The sequence below is a fragment of the Amblyomma maculatum genome, chromosome 2 (genome assembly GCF_055883805.1).
Source record: "Amblyomma maculatum isolate TAMU_Amacu chromosome 2, ASM5588380v1, whole genome shotgun sequence".
Classification (NCBI taxonomy): domain Eukaryota; kingdom Metazoa; phylum Arthropoda; class Arachnida; order Ixodida; family Ixodidae; genus Amblyomma; species Amblyomma maculatum.
This window is the reverse complement of record NC_139345.1, coordinates 160,337,269-160,353,998: the sequence shown is the minus strand read 5'-3', so window position 1 is coordinate 160,353,998 and position 16,730 is coordinate 160,337,269. Positions and strand designations below refer to the sequence as shown.

Sequence of the window (16,730 nt, the reverse complement as noted above, 5' to 3'; positions counted from 1 at the left end):
TGTGCTTGACAGCGATGTTTGCCGTAGTCAACCCTAAGTGAAGACCGTGATCTATGTTAGAACGGATGCACTCTTCGTAGCACCTCATCGAGAGTCGCGGCTAGCTGATATCATAGAGGATGAGATCCATTCACGCGTAGCAAGCGGAATAGGGCCGCGTTAGACGTGCATATAGCCATGAGCCTGTATATCGACGTCCGCCGTATCTTTACGAGAATCGAATGGATCCGTCGGACGTACCTTTAGACACTTCGTACATAAAAACCGTCCACGGTGTTATGTTGAAAATTATATACAGGCCATTTTCGTTACCTAACTAGTGTTCTATCAAAAATTATGGGGAACGCGCTATACAGTTTTCTGAAGAATCGCATAGAAAAACAAACCGTCCTGAATCCAAGCCAGTGTGCTTTTCCGCGTGGCCCTTCCTGCGCTCCTCAGCCAGCTGAATATATTCAAGACATAGCCCTCGCAATCGACAAGAAGTCAGTATAGATTGCGTACTCGAACACAGTTCCACATGATCATCATCTAATAGAACTTTCGGGGCTCTATCTTGGACGAGGATATTATTACTTGCATTTCTGATTACCTGCTACTAAGGTAACTGTGTGTTCTGCACGCTGAACGTCTTCTTCTTTTGTTGTATATTCATGGCGTCACGTCTGGTGTCCATTCACCCTTTCGCGGATTGATTGGTTTCTGTAAAAGGCCATCACTGAAAAAAAAAAAAAAAAAAAAATGCTTCACAGGAAAAGAAAGACGCCGTTTCTGTGACACTTGTTCTACGGACACCTGAACCATTCCGTAAGGGAAGGGGGGAAGGTGCAAGTGAAAGTTAGAGTGGAAGTAATTTCGACTACCTGGGGATCTTTAACGTGCACTGACATCACACAGCACACGGACGCCTCTTCAAGTTCGGTTCTATAGAAATGCCGCCGCCGGCGGTTGGGATCGAACCCTGGTACTCCGGCACAGTAGTCGGGAATCAACCACTGAACCACCGCGGCGGGGCAATGGCAAGAATGATCATGTGTCCTTGCAAACAGATTTTAAACACCGCAACGGCCGTGTGTACGCGCTGGTGAATGGTGCTCAATGTTACAAAAAAAAAAAAAAAAAAGAGCGTTCATTATTTTTACAAGGAAGGAGACCCATCAGCCTGTCGATTATTGAATACGCGATAAATAATATTGGTATAAATAAGCCCACGGAGATTAAATATTTATGCGTATTTCTGACTGAAGACTTACGATGTATTAGACGGGTAAATTACACTGCAAATAAAAAAAAAACATCATTCTCGGTTTCCTACGTCACAATTTCAAACAATTCCCAAGTGACCTGAAAACGAAGTTTACATGTGTACGGTCAGTGCCTGAACATGCCTGTAGGGTTTTCTGGGAACTATACAAAAAATAACACATCAATCTCCTTGCAAAGTCTCAAAATAAGGTGGGTCGGTTTGCGACATGTAATTAACTATGACAGGCGCCAATGTACGACTAGTGTACTAAATATCACTTTGGTGGCCTTGTTTAAAGGATCGTCGAATTTCTGCGTCAAATTTTTTCATAGCATTTCCCATCAGTATCAGATACAAACTGAAATCACAGTATGACACCACCTGCAGGTATATCGCAGAGAAGGGACCTCACGTTCAAGGTCAAGGAGATTTCGTTGAGCATAGAACTTTTCACCATTCGGTTTTATTTCACACAATTCGTCAGTACAATGTTTTATCGCCTGAAATTGTTGTGCCAATGTCCGCGCGCACATTTTTATTGCGTTCACTGTAAACATAAGTGTGTCAGATATCTTCCACTGCTACAATGTCAAGAATGCGATGCAGGTACTTAAAAAAAAAAAAAAAAAAAAAAAAAACGACTGACAGGCGTGATGACGGAAGCCGTGGCGGAGGGCTGGATTAATTAAAACCGTCTAGAGGTCGGCACGGCCGGTATTGGATCTCGCGGCCTTGGCATCGCCAGCCAAATACTACAGCTAGTCCAGGCCACCACGGCGGGTACACGTGACAGTCGCATATAGCCCGATTCGAAGGGGATATGCTACCAATTACCTATCAGCGCAGCCATCTATCTTGTAATGCTGTGCCTTTGACAGAAGGAAATCGTGCCAAATGGATCGCCTCCTGTGTTTACCTATGGACCAATGAGGATGTGCTATATGGGCCGATTTCAGGAGGCGATTGAGCCCTGCTGGGCCGACAGACAAAGGTCGAGACGCATCGCAAGACCTTGAGAAACAGCGCTGCAATAAAAAAAAAAAAATGCCGTCCCTTAAGTTAATCACCGGAATAATCAGAGGAAGAAAGGAAAAGCCCACAGTCACGCGAATGTGTGCCAGCGTTATCTTATCTACGAGGCACCTGAAGGTAGTTCTCTCCGCCTTTGCACGCCAGCTCATCCGTGTTGCGACCAGTTGCCACACGCTAAGAAATCCTGCCCTGGAATCCAGGTGAAATCGGACCAGATAAGGGACGCCTCGGACGACGATGAAACAGCGCGCCGCGCGCGGAAGCTATGTCTCGCCCGCCTGAAATAAGAGTCGGGACTTCCATAAACACCGCGTGAAACCATGACACGATGTGTGCAACGAGGGAAGCGGTTCGCCGGCCTCCCTTCCTACGGAGCGATGTTTGCATTCGCCTCCCACGGGTCAGGTGCTGTCGACAGGACTGTTTTGACTGCGCCTTTATTCACACAGTCATCTAAGCCGCATATCTTGCCCCCATTCAGGCAATAACATAGTAGTACACTGTCCCTAAAGACGACATTACAAGGAGGGTCGGACGTTTAGGTACAAATCAAATTAGGTACAATTCAAGTTTGATATGAATGATACCGTGCGGGTCAAGTAGTTCTTCACGGCCTTCTACAGAGATATCGACGTATCACTGACACACAACATGCTCGCTTTCTTATCAATAAAAAAAAAATGCCTGAATTAACTCCCTAGCTTTCGTGTGTTTAGTTTTTGACAGCCATGGTTTTCAAGTACGTGGATTCTGTCAAGAAATAAAGACACAGCAGGCATTTTCTTATTGATAAGAAAGCGAGCATGTTGTGTGTCAGTGATACGTCGATATCTCTGTAGAAGGCCGTGAAGAACTACTTGACCCGCACGGTATCATTCATATCAAACTTGAATCACGATGATGTTCCTTGTGTGTGCGAAGGCTATAAATTTGCGTACTTTTTCCTTCAATTAAAAGCAGTTGTGAGCGGCACTCCGTCCAGTTACCTTCCTTGTGTCTACGATGCAAGAAGGTGTTTCAAATATACAATTTTCCAACTCAGTAATGCAGAATAAAAAATACCTTTTCGGTGTTTTTTTTTTTCTTTTTTTTTTCTTCCACAGCCGCATCTCTAACTCTCAACGCTCACCGGAACAGTTGCGATTATGTCTGTTACGGGCACCAGGCCGGGCCGGGCCGGGCCCTTTGTTTGTTCAACCTTCCATGCTTCAAGAAGAAAAACAAAACAAAGTTCTTTTAAAACCCGCTCTGATTTCTTTTTATTTTTCCCAGTTCGACTACGGTGTACGGGCGACTGCGCTTTGCCGAACCTCGTCACATTACAGGTGCTTTCTTTACAGCTACTGGAGATATATACCGGCAGCTTCGCTGTATACTTATATAATGCTGGTCCCTGAAGGATTCCTAGAAGCCTGCACTGCAGTGTAACGATGCATTATCATTACACACAGCGCCGCAATCTTAAGTTCTTCGCGTTGATCGCACGGAATCGTGGACTGTGAAATACTCCACAAGACTGAGCAGCCGGACCCATCGCCTATTTAAGCAATTGCCTTGCAGATATTAGGAACCGTGATCGCCCGTGATAAAAAACAACAAAATGATAAAGAAAAAAATGCGCTCTGCTGTACAAACACCATCCAGATGAACGGGCTGAGTCAGGGGGTCATTTGCGGCCGCTCACACGTAGTACGATGACCAGCATCAAATTTGGTCAACGTCGCTCGCCTGGGCGCCAAAGAGACGACCCCGCGGGCCGGTCACGTCAACGGATTTTTTCATAACAGGGTGACGCAGGTTTGACATATCGCGCGCATGCGTAAGTACAGACTGTCGTTACTTCATGTGCACGTTTCGCGGCAAATCGAGAAAATGATCGGGCATTCTTTTTTTTCTTTTTCTTCAGAAGTATTTTGCCTGAGCCAAGACAACGCTTGCTCGTGCAGTGTTTCCAGGTCACTGCTTCCAAAGGAGTGGTGCACAAAAACGCGAACGACTGACCTACCGACGAGGCCTCTTTACTTTCGAAGAAAATGCTTCATTCGGGCGGGAGGTCGCTTTGGGGCCCCCTATATGAGACTGCTCGTGAAAAAATAGCTCAGTCCCCACTTGACAGGTACGCGCGATGCTGGCAAACTACGCATGCGTGCAGGAGCCGCCGCGGACTCTGGCCACAGCTTGCGCGAGCCCGCTGAACTGCCCAGTCTAACGGTCAAGTGCGCTTTCTTTTCCTTTTTTTTTTTTTTTTCTCGCTTTGCAAACACACAGGTCCTTCGGGAGGCGCGCGCGACACAAAAGACGGATACCGTTAGCCGCGTCCTCCTCCGGCAGCCACCTCGACCTGCTGCTAGTACTTTCATTCTCTTTCTCTCTCTATCTCTCTCTCTCTCTCTCTCTCTACATAGCTCTTCAGACAAGGGCACTCCGGTGTGCTCGAGTGTGCCATGACGGTGATGACCCCAACCTCAAGAGTGGGGGCAGTGGGATCTGCTCTATCTTTCTAGCATTGCACGTTCAGCCTATGCAAAGACCGGACGGAGATATCAGCGTTACCCTGCAGCCCTCCTCTAACCCTCACAAGCACCTCAGTCCACCTTCCGATCTCGCATCCGTAAACAGCGAGTGAACACGCAAACAGAAATACACTCGCAAGGCGCACTCGAAGAATCCTCGTCCGTCGGGAGACCTCCGGGTACCCAAAGGAGTGCGGAAAATAGACTGATCGGTGACAAGTGCTAACGGATTCTGCGGAAGACAAACACGCATGAGAGGGGGATTATGCAACGTTTTATCATCTTCGTCACCTGAGCGGGCACAACCAACGCGGACAGAGAGATGTCGTAAATGACACGACAGGGTCACTTTTTGCGGGGCGTCGACGTCTTCCGCCTCGTATTACAAGGACATGATCGAGCCAACTAGCCTCGAGGAAAGGCCTTCCTTGAGCCTGTTTTGTAACCCTTGAGAAGCATGGTCCTCCATCGTCGGAGAGACAAAGAGCAGCAGACGGCGTTGAAGGATTCAGAAGAGAACAAATGCATTTACTATGCCACCACACATGGAACGATGAAGAAAAAAAGAAGGCACACAGATTAGTCATAATAAGCAACATCACAGCAGCCTGCACGAGATTACTAAGGATCGTCTTTGACTGCATCCCTAAAAAGTAATTCATGCCAGTCAACTACCCTACAGAGAGAGAAGAAAAAAAAAAGGGGGGGGGGGGGGGGCGGGGGGGAGACGTGACACAAAGCCATGCTAGGAAGGAACGGGAGACGACAGCCAATTTCTAGCATGGCTTTGTAACAGCCCATATATGCCGACACTTAACTGAATAGGTCGGTTTACAAGGTTAGGTATGAGCAACGCCGCAATGGAGGGCTCCGGAAATTTAGACCACCTGGGATTCTTTGTATACACGGGCGCACCGATATTTTGCTTTCTCAAAAAGCGGCTGGGATTTGGATCCAGTGGTAGAACGCCCTATCCACTCACAGGGGGAAATTGAAAAAAGAAAATGAAATGAGAAAATACATCATCATCATCAGCCTGACTATACCCACTGCAGGGCGAAGGCCTCTCCTATATTTCTCCACTTAACCCGGTTCTGTGCTAGCTGCATCCACTTGACCCCTGCGAACTTCTTAATCTCATCCGCCCACCTAACTTTCTGCCGCCCCCTGCTAAGCTTTCCTTCCCTTGGAATCCAGTTTGTTATCCTCAGCGACCATCGGTTATCCTCTCTTCGCACTATATGTCCTGCCCATGTCCATTTCTTCTTCTTAATTAACTCTAGAGTGTCGGTAACTTGAGTTATTTCTCTGACCCACTCTGCACGCTTCCTATCTCTTAATGTTACCCCTACCATTTTTCGTTCCATAGCCCTCTGGGTTGTCCTCAACTTAAGTAGAACTCTCTTGGTTAGCCTCCACGTTTCAGCCCCGTAGGTGAGTACAGGTAAGATGCAACTGATGTGTACTTTCCTCTTGAGCAATACCAGTAAGCTGCTAGTCATAATCTGCGAGTGCTTGCCAAATGCGCTTTATCCCAATCTTATTCTTCTTGTTATTTCCTTTTCATGGTTCGGATCTGCGGTTACTACCTGCCCTAAGTAGACATATTCGCATAGAACTTCCAGTACTTCGCTACCTAATGTAAACTGCTGTTCCTTCCCGAGGCTGTTGAACATTACCTTAGTCTTCTGCATATTGATTTTCAAGCCAACCTTTCTACTTTTCCTGTCTAGGTCACCAATCATTATTTGCAGAGAGAAGCATATATGACCGCAACGCTTCCATACTGGCCACTCAATTCCTCCATACGGCGAACGTTTCCTGTTAGTCACCGTGCGTCATGCATTTCGGTTTAGCCAGATCTCCCCGCATAAAATTCGCTTTTGTTCCTCTCTTCGGTTGCCCCAGTTACAAGGGTGTATCAGAAGTTTCCATTCTCAGCTCGGTAGCGCACAGACAAATAGCGATACGGAAGCGCGCTACCGGAGAGAGCGACTGAAAAGAGAGAGAGAAATTGAAAAGGCGGCGATCCAAAATACTTCGACGAGGTAACAGCGAGATTTCTGCGCCTGATTTTTCGTAAGTAGGAATGTGAGGAAGAATACGATGACGTAAATAAAGAAAAAAGAATGTGCGTTAAACTCGGCAACCTGTTCAGGAAAACATATGGGCAAGCGTATACGGCGATGAAGCAATCAGTGGTATAAGCGCATGTTATAAAGTGATGGCACAAGCAGCTTCAGGTGTGCAAGAGGTGAGGGGCCACTGAATGGCCGCGCAATGCGAATATTTAGAAGCGTGTGCAAGTACAGTTTTGGTCACAAGTACTGGAGCCACGGAATTTTCGTTTCAGCAGCAAAATGAACCCATGCCGGCACCGTTAAAGGCCGAAAGGCCTTCAAATTGCTGGGAAATTGTTTGTCACAGCAACATACTATCGCATAGCATTTCAAGGCCCTCTTTAACGGTGCCATATGAAGGCTTCATTTTGTGGCTGAGATGAAAATTGTTTGGCTTTAGAACGTTTAACCAAGAGTGTACGTATAATGTACGTCTTTGTCGATGGAGTCAGTATACGGAGACGCACGTGCCGAAGTTGCACTACTCAAAGAGAGGTCATAAGTGCAAGAAAAATCTCTCGCAAGTAGGCACAGGTAGGACTAACCTTCCCGCAGCTAAGACATCCCAAAACACGCACACACACGCAAAAAAAGGAAACAAGATGTCCTCTCTCCCAAGGTCGTGGACTGATCAAGAAACGCTGTCGCGTGCGCGTGCCCCGAAAACGCTCGTGCATGCGTCAAGCGAGGTCGCATTACGCGAAAGTTCTCTGCCCGCAGCTACACATCGTGAATAGAGACGAATCGAAAAGCAATAATGCGACAAGTATATTTATGCGTCCTCATCCACGGTCACATCTATGCTCGCCGAAATGTATGCCACCGGAGGCAAGGCCAGGCCGCTGCAGGGTTGCCGGACTCGCTTTAAATCATAGCCAGGGCCGAGGGGACCTAACGTCCTTGAGGTCATCTCCGCGATGTCTGCATTCGGGAGCTCACTGAAGCCTCCACTCTGCTTACGCGCGCGACTATAGACGTTAAAAAGGCGTGCGACACGTTACCAGAGGTTTTCATCACAGCGGTGGCGTGGCGTCTGATGTGCACGTGCAGTGGCAGAGCCTCACGACCCCACCGGTATAGTACGTCTAGCAGCTTTTAAAAAAGACGCAGTGTGCTAGAACACTGACGCCGAGGGCTGCTGAACATGGCGTTATTTTTTTTCGGTCACCATAGTTAATTCATTAGTAAATACTATAATTACCTAACTTTTTAATTATTGGCCTCAGGAACTCAGACTGTCCAGCAAAAGCTGCATATCGTCTTGAAAAAAAAAAAAACAGCTAACTGAAATGTTTGCACTAAGGCACGCAGCTTTATTTTTTGGGTAGTAGAACAAAGCCATCGAGGTCATCGCGCGCGAGAAAGGCGGATATTGACCTCTAATGGTGTCTTGGGGCGCCTCTGAGCCGAATTTCAATCGAATAACCAACGTTTTCGCAATGATCTTTTTCTTTTTGTATCGCCAGGTGGGTGGGTGGCGGTATGTTGACTTGTTACAAATGAAAAAAAACAAGGCTACGCTTGTTTGGTCTCGAGTCGAAACAAACTGCGAGCATAAACCTCACTCCCAAAACGGTGAAATTCGTGCTTCGGGACAGGAATGGAGATGTGTTGGTGGCCCATCCAGATGTGCTTGGTTTGGCTTTAACGCCCCAGAGTGACTCGGGTTATGAGTGCTATGAGAGACGCCGTAGTGGAGGACTCCGGAAATTTCGACCACCTGGGGTTCTTTAACGTGCACTGACATCGCACAGCACACGGGCACCTTGCTTTTCGCCTCCATCGGATTCGATCCTGCATCCTTGGGAACAGTAGTCGAGCGTCGTAAGCATTGCGCCACACCGGCGGGAATCCAGATGTGTGTGCAATAAGAAAGGCGCACGCATTATACTTCCCCGCATTATACTTTCCCGCACTATACTTTCCCGTCCCATAAAGTCAGGCAGAATTGCTTTTTAAAACTGTCGAAGAAAGCTGTCAAAGGGAGCGCCGCTGTCGTATGGCGGCGCCCCAGCAGCGGACAAATCATCTGCCAAAAATTGGCCCATATCAAATTTCAATCTGTGCAAAACCACTCGATTAGCACACAGGGACGCCCATATAATTCAGGATTTCAAGAATGCTCGAATAGTACCCGCTTTTTAATCACTGAATGTGCCACAGTAGGCGCTGCAGATGAATGCTTCCATGCAGTCATACGGCAAAAGCGCATTCCCCTTCGCGGAGAACATGTTAAACAAGATTCCCACGGATTCCCACGGAATTTATTGGTGCCCCCTCGTACAGCAGTCATTATTGAGACTGAGCTTGTTGTGAATGGTAAGGTGTCAACGCCGAAGGGGACTATCCTTATCCGTAAGGCATTTATTTTAATCACGATCGACAGGATGCGAATTAAGTGGCGTCTACAACTTTACGAATGCGCTATACGAAGACTGGTTCATGGTGCTGAACGTCCAAACCCGACTCAATACTGTGACGGATGCCGTATAGTGGATAGTACCGGATAATTTTGGCCACATGGTATTCTCTAATGTGTGCCAACATCGCACACACACTACACGGACGCCTATGCGTATCCCCTCTATCGAAACGCGGCCGCCATTGCCGGGCTCGAACCCGCGTCTTGGGCCTCGAGCAGTCGAGCGCTCTCCGCTGAGCCACTGCTGCCGAGCCGATTCGGCCGAGTTCGACCGCCTATCTGTTTGCAAAACAAACATGTACACTGGATACAGTGGTTATTGAGATAATTAACCTCAAATTAAGAATTGCTACAGCCCCAGCAATCATGTGCTCACTTTCTGCCCGCCTGATCGTACACAAGGGGGGCGCGAAACTCCGTTCGAGCGCTGCTCATCCTTTTATCGTTTTTGTATTCATCGCGTAAGGTCTAATTTTGAACAATTCGCGTAGTTGTGCGTCATAAAAATGCGATAAACGTGGCCCCTCTTATCGCTCATCCGTTGGAGCGTGACATGGTTGATGCGAATCGAGGGAGCGACCGCGCAGTCCGCAAGGGCACACGATGAGCGAGGCCACCGTATGCCGAGCATTAAGAAAAAAAAAATAATAATAAAGGAAGAAAGCGTAGTATATGCGTGTGCGATATATGGGGCGACAGAGCTGGCACGCGCGAGGGGACACATTTGTTACAAAGAAACGTTGTTTGAATGTAATCTTTCACACGCTAAAATAATGTTTGAATAATAACTATAAAACAACATAGAATATATATTTCAAGCACTGAGTCGCACCACTTTTGCCCTTTTTCTTCCAATATAACCACGTCGTTTTTTGTTTTTTTCATAACACTTCTTTGCAACTAAACCTCTGCCATGATGCCTGCCCTATTTTGTTTGAAAGCTTTGCTTATAGCGGTATTCGCCGCTGGTGGGATTCCCGTCGGCGATGGATATAAAAGCTTGACTCTATGATATTTGTTCACAGGTGAGTGTATAAAAGACTGTTGTGCTGTACTGCGAAGCTCAAGTGCGGCCCTCATTAATTGGCGGCCTTTGCAAAGTGTCTATATTGTGTATAGCATCCCGAGTCGTGGGCTTGCTCGTGCAGTTATTTTATCGTTTTCAAGAAAGTCACAATTACGTCGCGTACGTGTGATTTATAAATTCTTATTGAAACATGTTCGAACGTTCATACGCAACTCTGCCAAAATGTTAGAAAAGAAAGGAGGTCGGGAATATCACAATAAACCTCAACTGAAACAAAAATGTAACATTACCGCAATGTTTCGGAACTAACTGGGGCTCAGAGACAAGTGGGGAACGTCGCAAAGCGGTCAGCACATGTCCGGAGCAAATAAGCGCAGCATCAGGTCTCGCAATGCCATGCGCTGAGGAGCGACGCATCGCGAAATCAGCGGCACGTCTCTGCGACCGAGCGCCCATAATGATGGGCAATAATTTGTTTTGCCCGCGTCTGCGAGAGCAAGTGCCAGAACTATATACACACCCTCTTGGCGATGCGTGGCGCAATATCTCTCGCGCGACCTTCAAGCGTCATTTGGCACCAACAGGTTGCGTCACCATACAACCTGGCACGCAAGAAAAACAAACTTTTTGTTAATGAATGGCGTCTCGCTTGGGCAGCGTGCGGTCGCTGGATTTCTCGACAAGTGGAAAGTTCCGGCCGGAGCGAACACTCGCCACAGCTGCCTCTGCGTACAGGATTCGGCCTGAATAATAGGGAGCAAGCTAGAGCTTCCGCCACGTTCGATCACCCATGTACGCAGAGAAAGTAGGCGGCTATTGGAATTGATACGCGAACGAACCAATGGCAGCATTTACGAAGGTATACATGAAGTACACGATCTTATATTCACCAGAGAAGAGACGCGAGAACAGTTTGATCGCCAAAGCGCGCTCCGCTGCGGTCGAATGAAAGAAGTGACAAACAGTGCGTGAGTTATGGGCACTGCTCCGGACTGAGTGCTCAGTGCTTTGCTGATGTCAGAAAAGCATCGGAGATTGCATACCCTCATGGTGGCACAACCACGAAGGAACAAACTGAAAAAGTTGACGCGCTCATCAAAGGAGACAAGCGGGTTACAGTGCGCGATATAGGGAGAGTATACTTAAAGAAAGGGCGCAGCGCAGCGCGGAACGACACTTGACAGTCTGAATTTACCCGATAATTTACGCCAGGTACAGCCGTCATAATCTTCAAAAATATAGCGCGAGCGTCGACCAAACTAGGGTGCCTCGATACCAGCACCGCCGTACAGGGTGGTGACACCCTTTGGCATGCCCCGCGCCGCCGCTTTCGCCGCGCTCGCCATCTTGGGGCAAGTCGCTTCGTGTCGTTGCTGCGGAGAGTCCGAAGCGGTTGCGCTGGGTGCTGGGCGATGGAACTGTGTTCAGTAGCGAAAACTAGCATGCCAGGCTGTTGTGTTCCATTGTGTGCTGGCTCAAAAAAAAAAAAAAAAAAAAAAAAAAAAAAAAAAAAAAGGAACCAGACGTTTTCGTTTTTCATGGGATAGGAGACGCAGAAATGTATGGGACGCGAAAGTGAAGCGTGAAGACTGGACGGCTAATGGCAACGCGAGATCTGCGAAGTAAGCCACAATACCTGTGCTGCTTTTATGCATCCATAAATGTTTTTTGAGCGCGAATAGGTGTATTTCAATCGTGTAAAAAGGTCTAGCGCAGACACAGACCACTAGAAAGATGACAAATACACACAAGCGCTTGCGTATGTGCGCGTGTCGTCTTTCCTGCGTACTGTATGTTTATACGAAAGCGTTTTAAAAGATATTTTTGTACTCGTCTAACGCAGTTACGCACTTCTGTTTGGAATGACATTATCTCACGCCGCTTCACCCATCTGCTTGTAATCACGAGCTTTGTGCGGTTTTTGGCTTCCCCATCTAGTATTACGCGCAACAGATTTTGGTCTGCTTTCTTCAACGTTGAAGCAGGTCGAAGCATCGCATTGCCTGGCATCGGGAGTAGCGCGCTGTTTTTTAAGTGTAAATTTTGAATTTTCAGCGTACGTGAGGGCTTATAAACTAAATATATGGACAATTGCGTCTGCTATGTTGTAGTCACGCGGCGCGCTACATCGAGGCACCCTAGACCAAACTGCTGGTCAGCGCCTTACAACGGCGACGCGGCTAGAGATGGCGTCGTTTGCTAAGCTATTCCGATCACGAGGGCACACGCCCTGCCACAATATCTGTTCGCGAAAACCCGATGAACCACAGAGTTCATGCGCAAGAACAAGAAGCGATTTTCCTGTTTTCTATTACGGCAGGTAACGCTGACGAAGCAGAGTTAAAGATAACAAAAAAAAAAAAAATTAAGCAAGTACACCAGCACGCGAAAAGCTTTGCCCGGAATGCGAACCTCTCTATTTGAGCAGCCCTCTGTTAGGTGGGAACATGGAGGCAACAAACAAAGCACGTGTGCCCTAGCGACATTTATTTTGTCTTTTTTTTTTTTTCGAACAGATATTGAACAGGGCGTGTTTCCTCGTGATCGGAACAGCCCAGCAAACGACGCTCTCTCTTCGTGCGCGTGCGCGAACTCTTGCCGAGTTACACGCTTATCGCCGTTATAAAGGCGCTGACCAGCATTTTGGTCGACGCTCGCGCTATATTGTTAAAACTCCGGACGGCTGTACAGCGCTTCAAGACCGGATAGGACATAGCTTACGGCGAACCATCACTGTGGAATTTTTGTTCACTAACTGCGCTGAAAATATTTACACATTTGCAACACAATTCCAGCCCTCTCACCCCCCCCCCCCTTTTTTTTTTTTCTTCTTTCTGTCCACTGCAATCCCTTTTTCCGTGCAAGCCGCGCATTGCAGAAATCGGAAACGGTCACAGCACTGTATGGCGCCTGTTCACATTCTTCGCAAGCGCGAATGGACTTTTTTCCATTGTTCCAGTATGCGCACCCTTTCTGCGGCCGCCACAGCTGCCGGACCGCGGGTTACTCGGGCTCCCCGCATATTTTCTGCGAAAATTCGTTTAGGATATTGCGACGGGCTTATTTTAACCAGCGCGGAGAGGCGCGAGTCATCTGTGTGCGCACATGTGTCGAGCTGCACCCATTTGGTTATTCTGCGACAACAGCACACTGGCGAACCTAACCGCGTGTTCTCGCTTCAGGGCCTTACAGACGGGAACCGGCGTGCACTTGCGAAGGCCTGGAATATGCCAGCCCTGCACCCAATTATTCTCCAGCCGTTCGTCGCATCGATGTGCGAAGAAGCGTCGTTCGTGCAAAAATCACGTGCATCGAATTTCTCATTTTTCGCCACGCGTGGTCGGCAGCAACGGCGGCAAAGGGAGACTTTTACATGCGCAGGACGTTACTGGAAACAAAAACAAACAAACAAAAAAGAATTGAAGGCGCCATGAGGCGAATAATGGCATTCCGATACACGAACGCGGAGCGACCGCCCTCGACGGTCGTCGACGAATTCCTCTCGTGCAAGGCCAGTATATAGCGCGTGCGCTCTTGCTACGTGCTGCAGCGCCATACGGGGAAAAGCGCGTGGTTCCCTCACGTGAAAAGCACCGTAAACGCCATCAAGGTTTAACGCGCGAGATAAGGGAAGAAGGAGAATTCGTGTTTTTCGTCCGATATCTCGAACGGAAAATGCACGGTGAGACCACAATCGAACAGCAACGTCCCGAAGCGATTCAGATTATCAGATACGCTATAGTGGAGGGCACGAGAGGTTTCGACGACCTGGGGTTTATAACGTGTTCTTGTCATCGCACAGCACACGCGGGTGCATAGCTTTTCGCATCAATCGAAAAGTGACCGCCGGGGCCCTTGGGCACAGTACTGTAGTCGAGCGCCGTAGCCGCTGAGCTACAGCGGCGGGGTCCAATGAAAAGGGGTGAGGAATAAGCTATAACTTACCACCGGAAACGAACGCGGCTTAATAATGCAAGGCTCGAATATAAGACCGCCACGTCAAGGAATGACGCACAAATCTGTCCCGTTCGGGGACACTGCCGCGGAAGTATAACGCGCAGCCAACACTTGAAGCGCCCGCTGCACTTCCCATTTCGCTTTCGCCAAAGATATTCAACGACCTTCACCGCGATGCGGCGTAAATATTGTCCACCCCAAGATTACAAGGTTATAAAGTTCCGCATTTAAAGGTATGAGGAGACAGCGTTAACTGATCCATCCTATAGGCTCCCTTTGCGGATACATACCCGTTCGCGTACGTGCACTTTCAATCATCTCAATCATCATAATCATCATCAGCCTGATTATACCCACTGCAGGGCGAAGGCCTCTCCCATATTTCTCCACTCATCTCAATCACAAGACTTTAATTTGTGTCTCTGTTCTCTCTCACATACTATTACCATACAGTCGTGAACCACCAAACTGTGCAATAACACCAGACACAGACATAAAGCATCGATTAACCAAGCCGTGTATACGAACGCGTCTGCGAGTAGCGTATCATGGTATTGTGTGTTAGACGAGTATATAGGCTATGTCTAAAGCGCTTTTAGTAACGTAACAACTGCCAAATTGTGGTTGTTTTTAGAATGTCTGTTTATGCTTTTCTTTTCGTGAGTAGCAAATAAAGAAAAAATAAGTAGCGTATCCGATTCCTCTCACCCTACCATTCTGAATCGAGAAGCCAGAGTTGGCAGAGTTGCCAAATCGGCAACGTCACGTGGTATGGTGACGTCGCCCAACCATGCGACCAGTCAGTGTCCGACCGTTTAAGCTGTCAGATACACCACCTGCCAGTCATGCCGACGGGACGGACGGACGGATGATGCGGATGTGTCCACACTCATGAGCTTTTATATGCTAATGAGTGTGGACAGAACTTGTGCGTCCGCGAAGGGTGTCACAAATTCATTGTCGAGAAATGAATTGATTGATGAGTGAAAGAATGGTTGGATGAGGTAGAAAGTGGGAAAAAAATGTACCTGTAAAATTTCGTTGATGTAGAGTAATTAGTTAATTAGAGCCAAAACGACCATCCGACGTCGAAATAGCCAACGACGTCGATATAGTGTGCACACGCCAAACAGCCACGAACGTCGAAACTGTGCAAAATACGTCAAAACTGTTGCTAAGCTTTGTCAGGCTCATTGCGTTACAACATCGAAAGCAGTCAGTTAAGAGTAAAAAAGGAAAAAAAAAGAGTGCTTAATGAGAAGAAACAGTAAAACCAGTAAAAAAATGAAAAAAGAACCAATAGAGGAAAAAAAAAAGTAAAAAAAAGGAGCAAAAATAATATAGAAAAAAAAAAGAAAATAAATGAATAGAAAAGCACAAATGAGTGCAAAGAGTCGTAAGAAAGGCTTTCTTTCGCCTTAGCGCACTTCAGAGGGATCTGTGCTTCCAACGAATCTTGTTTCCCAAAAAATATATTGAACGTTGTTAAAAATCGGTACCGTATATTTCATCAGTCAAGTTATTTTTTTTTTTTATTTCTACCCTTCTAACCTTGTGCCACCTTTCTGCTTTTCAGCCATCAGTCTTGCAATCGCTTTTTGCTAACAGCAACTGAACTGTTAAAACTCGATTCCGCGGCCGCGTTTATATAGCACAATTCGCCATTTGGCGCAGTTCGCAGCAAATGACGCAGCACATATCCCCTTTTGTGTCTCGTCAGCATACATATCTTGCACGATGATGGTGAGCCTGCCGCGGAGGCTCAGTGGTTAGAGTGCTCGACTACTGGTCCCAAGTACACGGGTTCGACTCCATGCATCCACGGCGGCTGCTTTTCGGTGGAGGCGAAAGGCAACTGGAAATCGCGTACTGGTGCGACGTTAGTACAGGTTTTAAAGAACCCCCGGTGGTCAAAGTTTCCGGATACTTCCAATATAAGGCGTCCCTCGAGCAAAGAACACGGGGTGGTCGAAGTTTGCGGAGCCCTCCACTAAGGCGTCCTTCATGTCCCGAGTCGGCTTGAGTCGTTAAACGCCTATAAACCGAACCAACGCTTCAAGGCAACATGGAGGCGCATGGCAAGCGCGTCATGTTACTGCACGTCTTGCATATGTCATACAAACACGGCCAACGAGCAAAGACGATGTAGGGCGGCGAATCCGATGTGGCGCGATACAGCGACTGCACGCCGGTCATTGTCACAGCCAATCTCGAGGTGTGGTTCCCCCCTCTGAAGCGCAGCCATGGATGCAACCGTCCGCGACGAAACGACATCTACAACTCGGGGACGCGAGCTTTCGCGTGAGCGACAACGGCATGAGTGACATCTGTGACAGCCGCCGCCGGACGCGAACGACGAATTCCTCGTGGATGGGCGCCTCTTACACGATGCGTGACAGCGTCGCGGGGGTAA

General features: G+C 47.8%; 1 protein-coding gene across 4 annotated transcripts in view; it reads right to left on the bottom strand.

The window, feature by feature from the left end:
* Uggt (UDP-glucose-glycoprotein glucosyltransferase) overlaps nucleotides 1–16,730 on the bottom strand; it is a 192,322-nt gene that overhangs the window by 84,983 nt on the left and 90,609 nt on the right. The window lies entirely within an intron of this gene.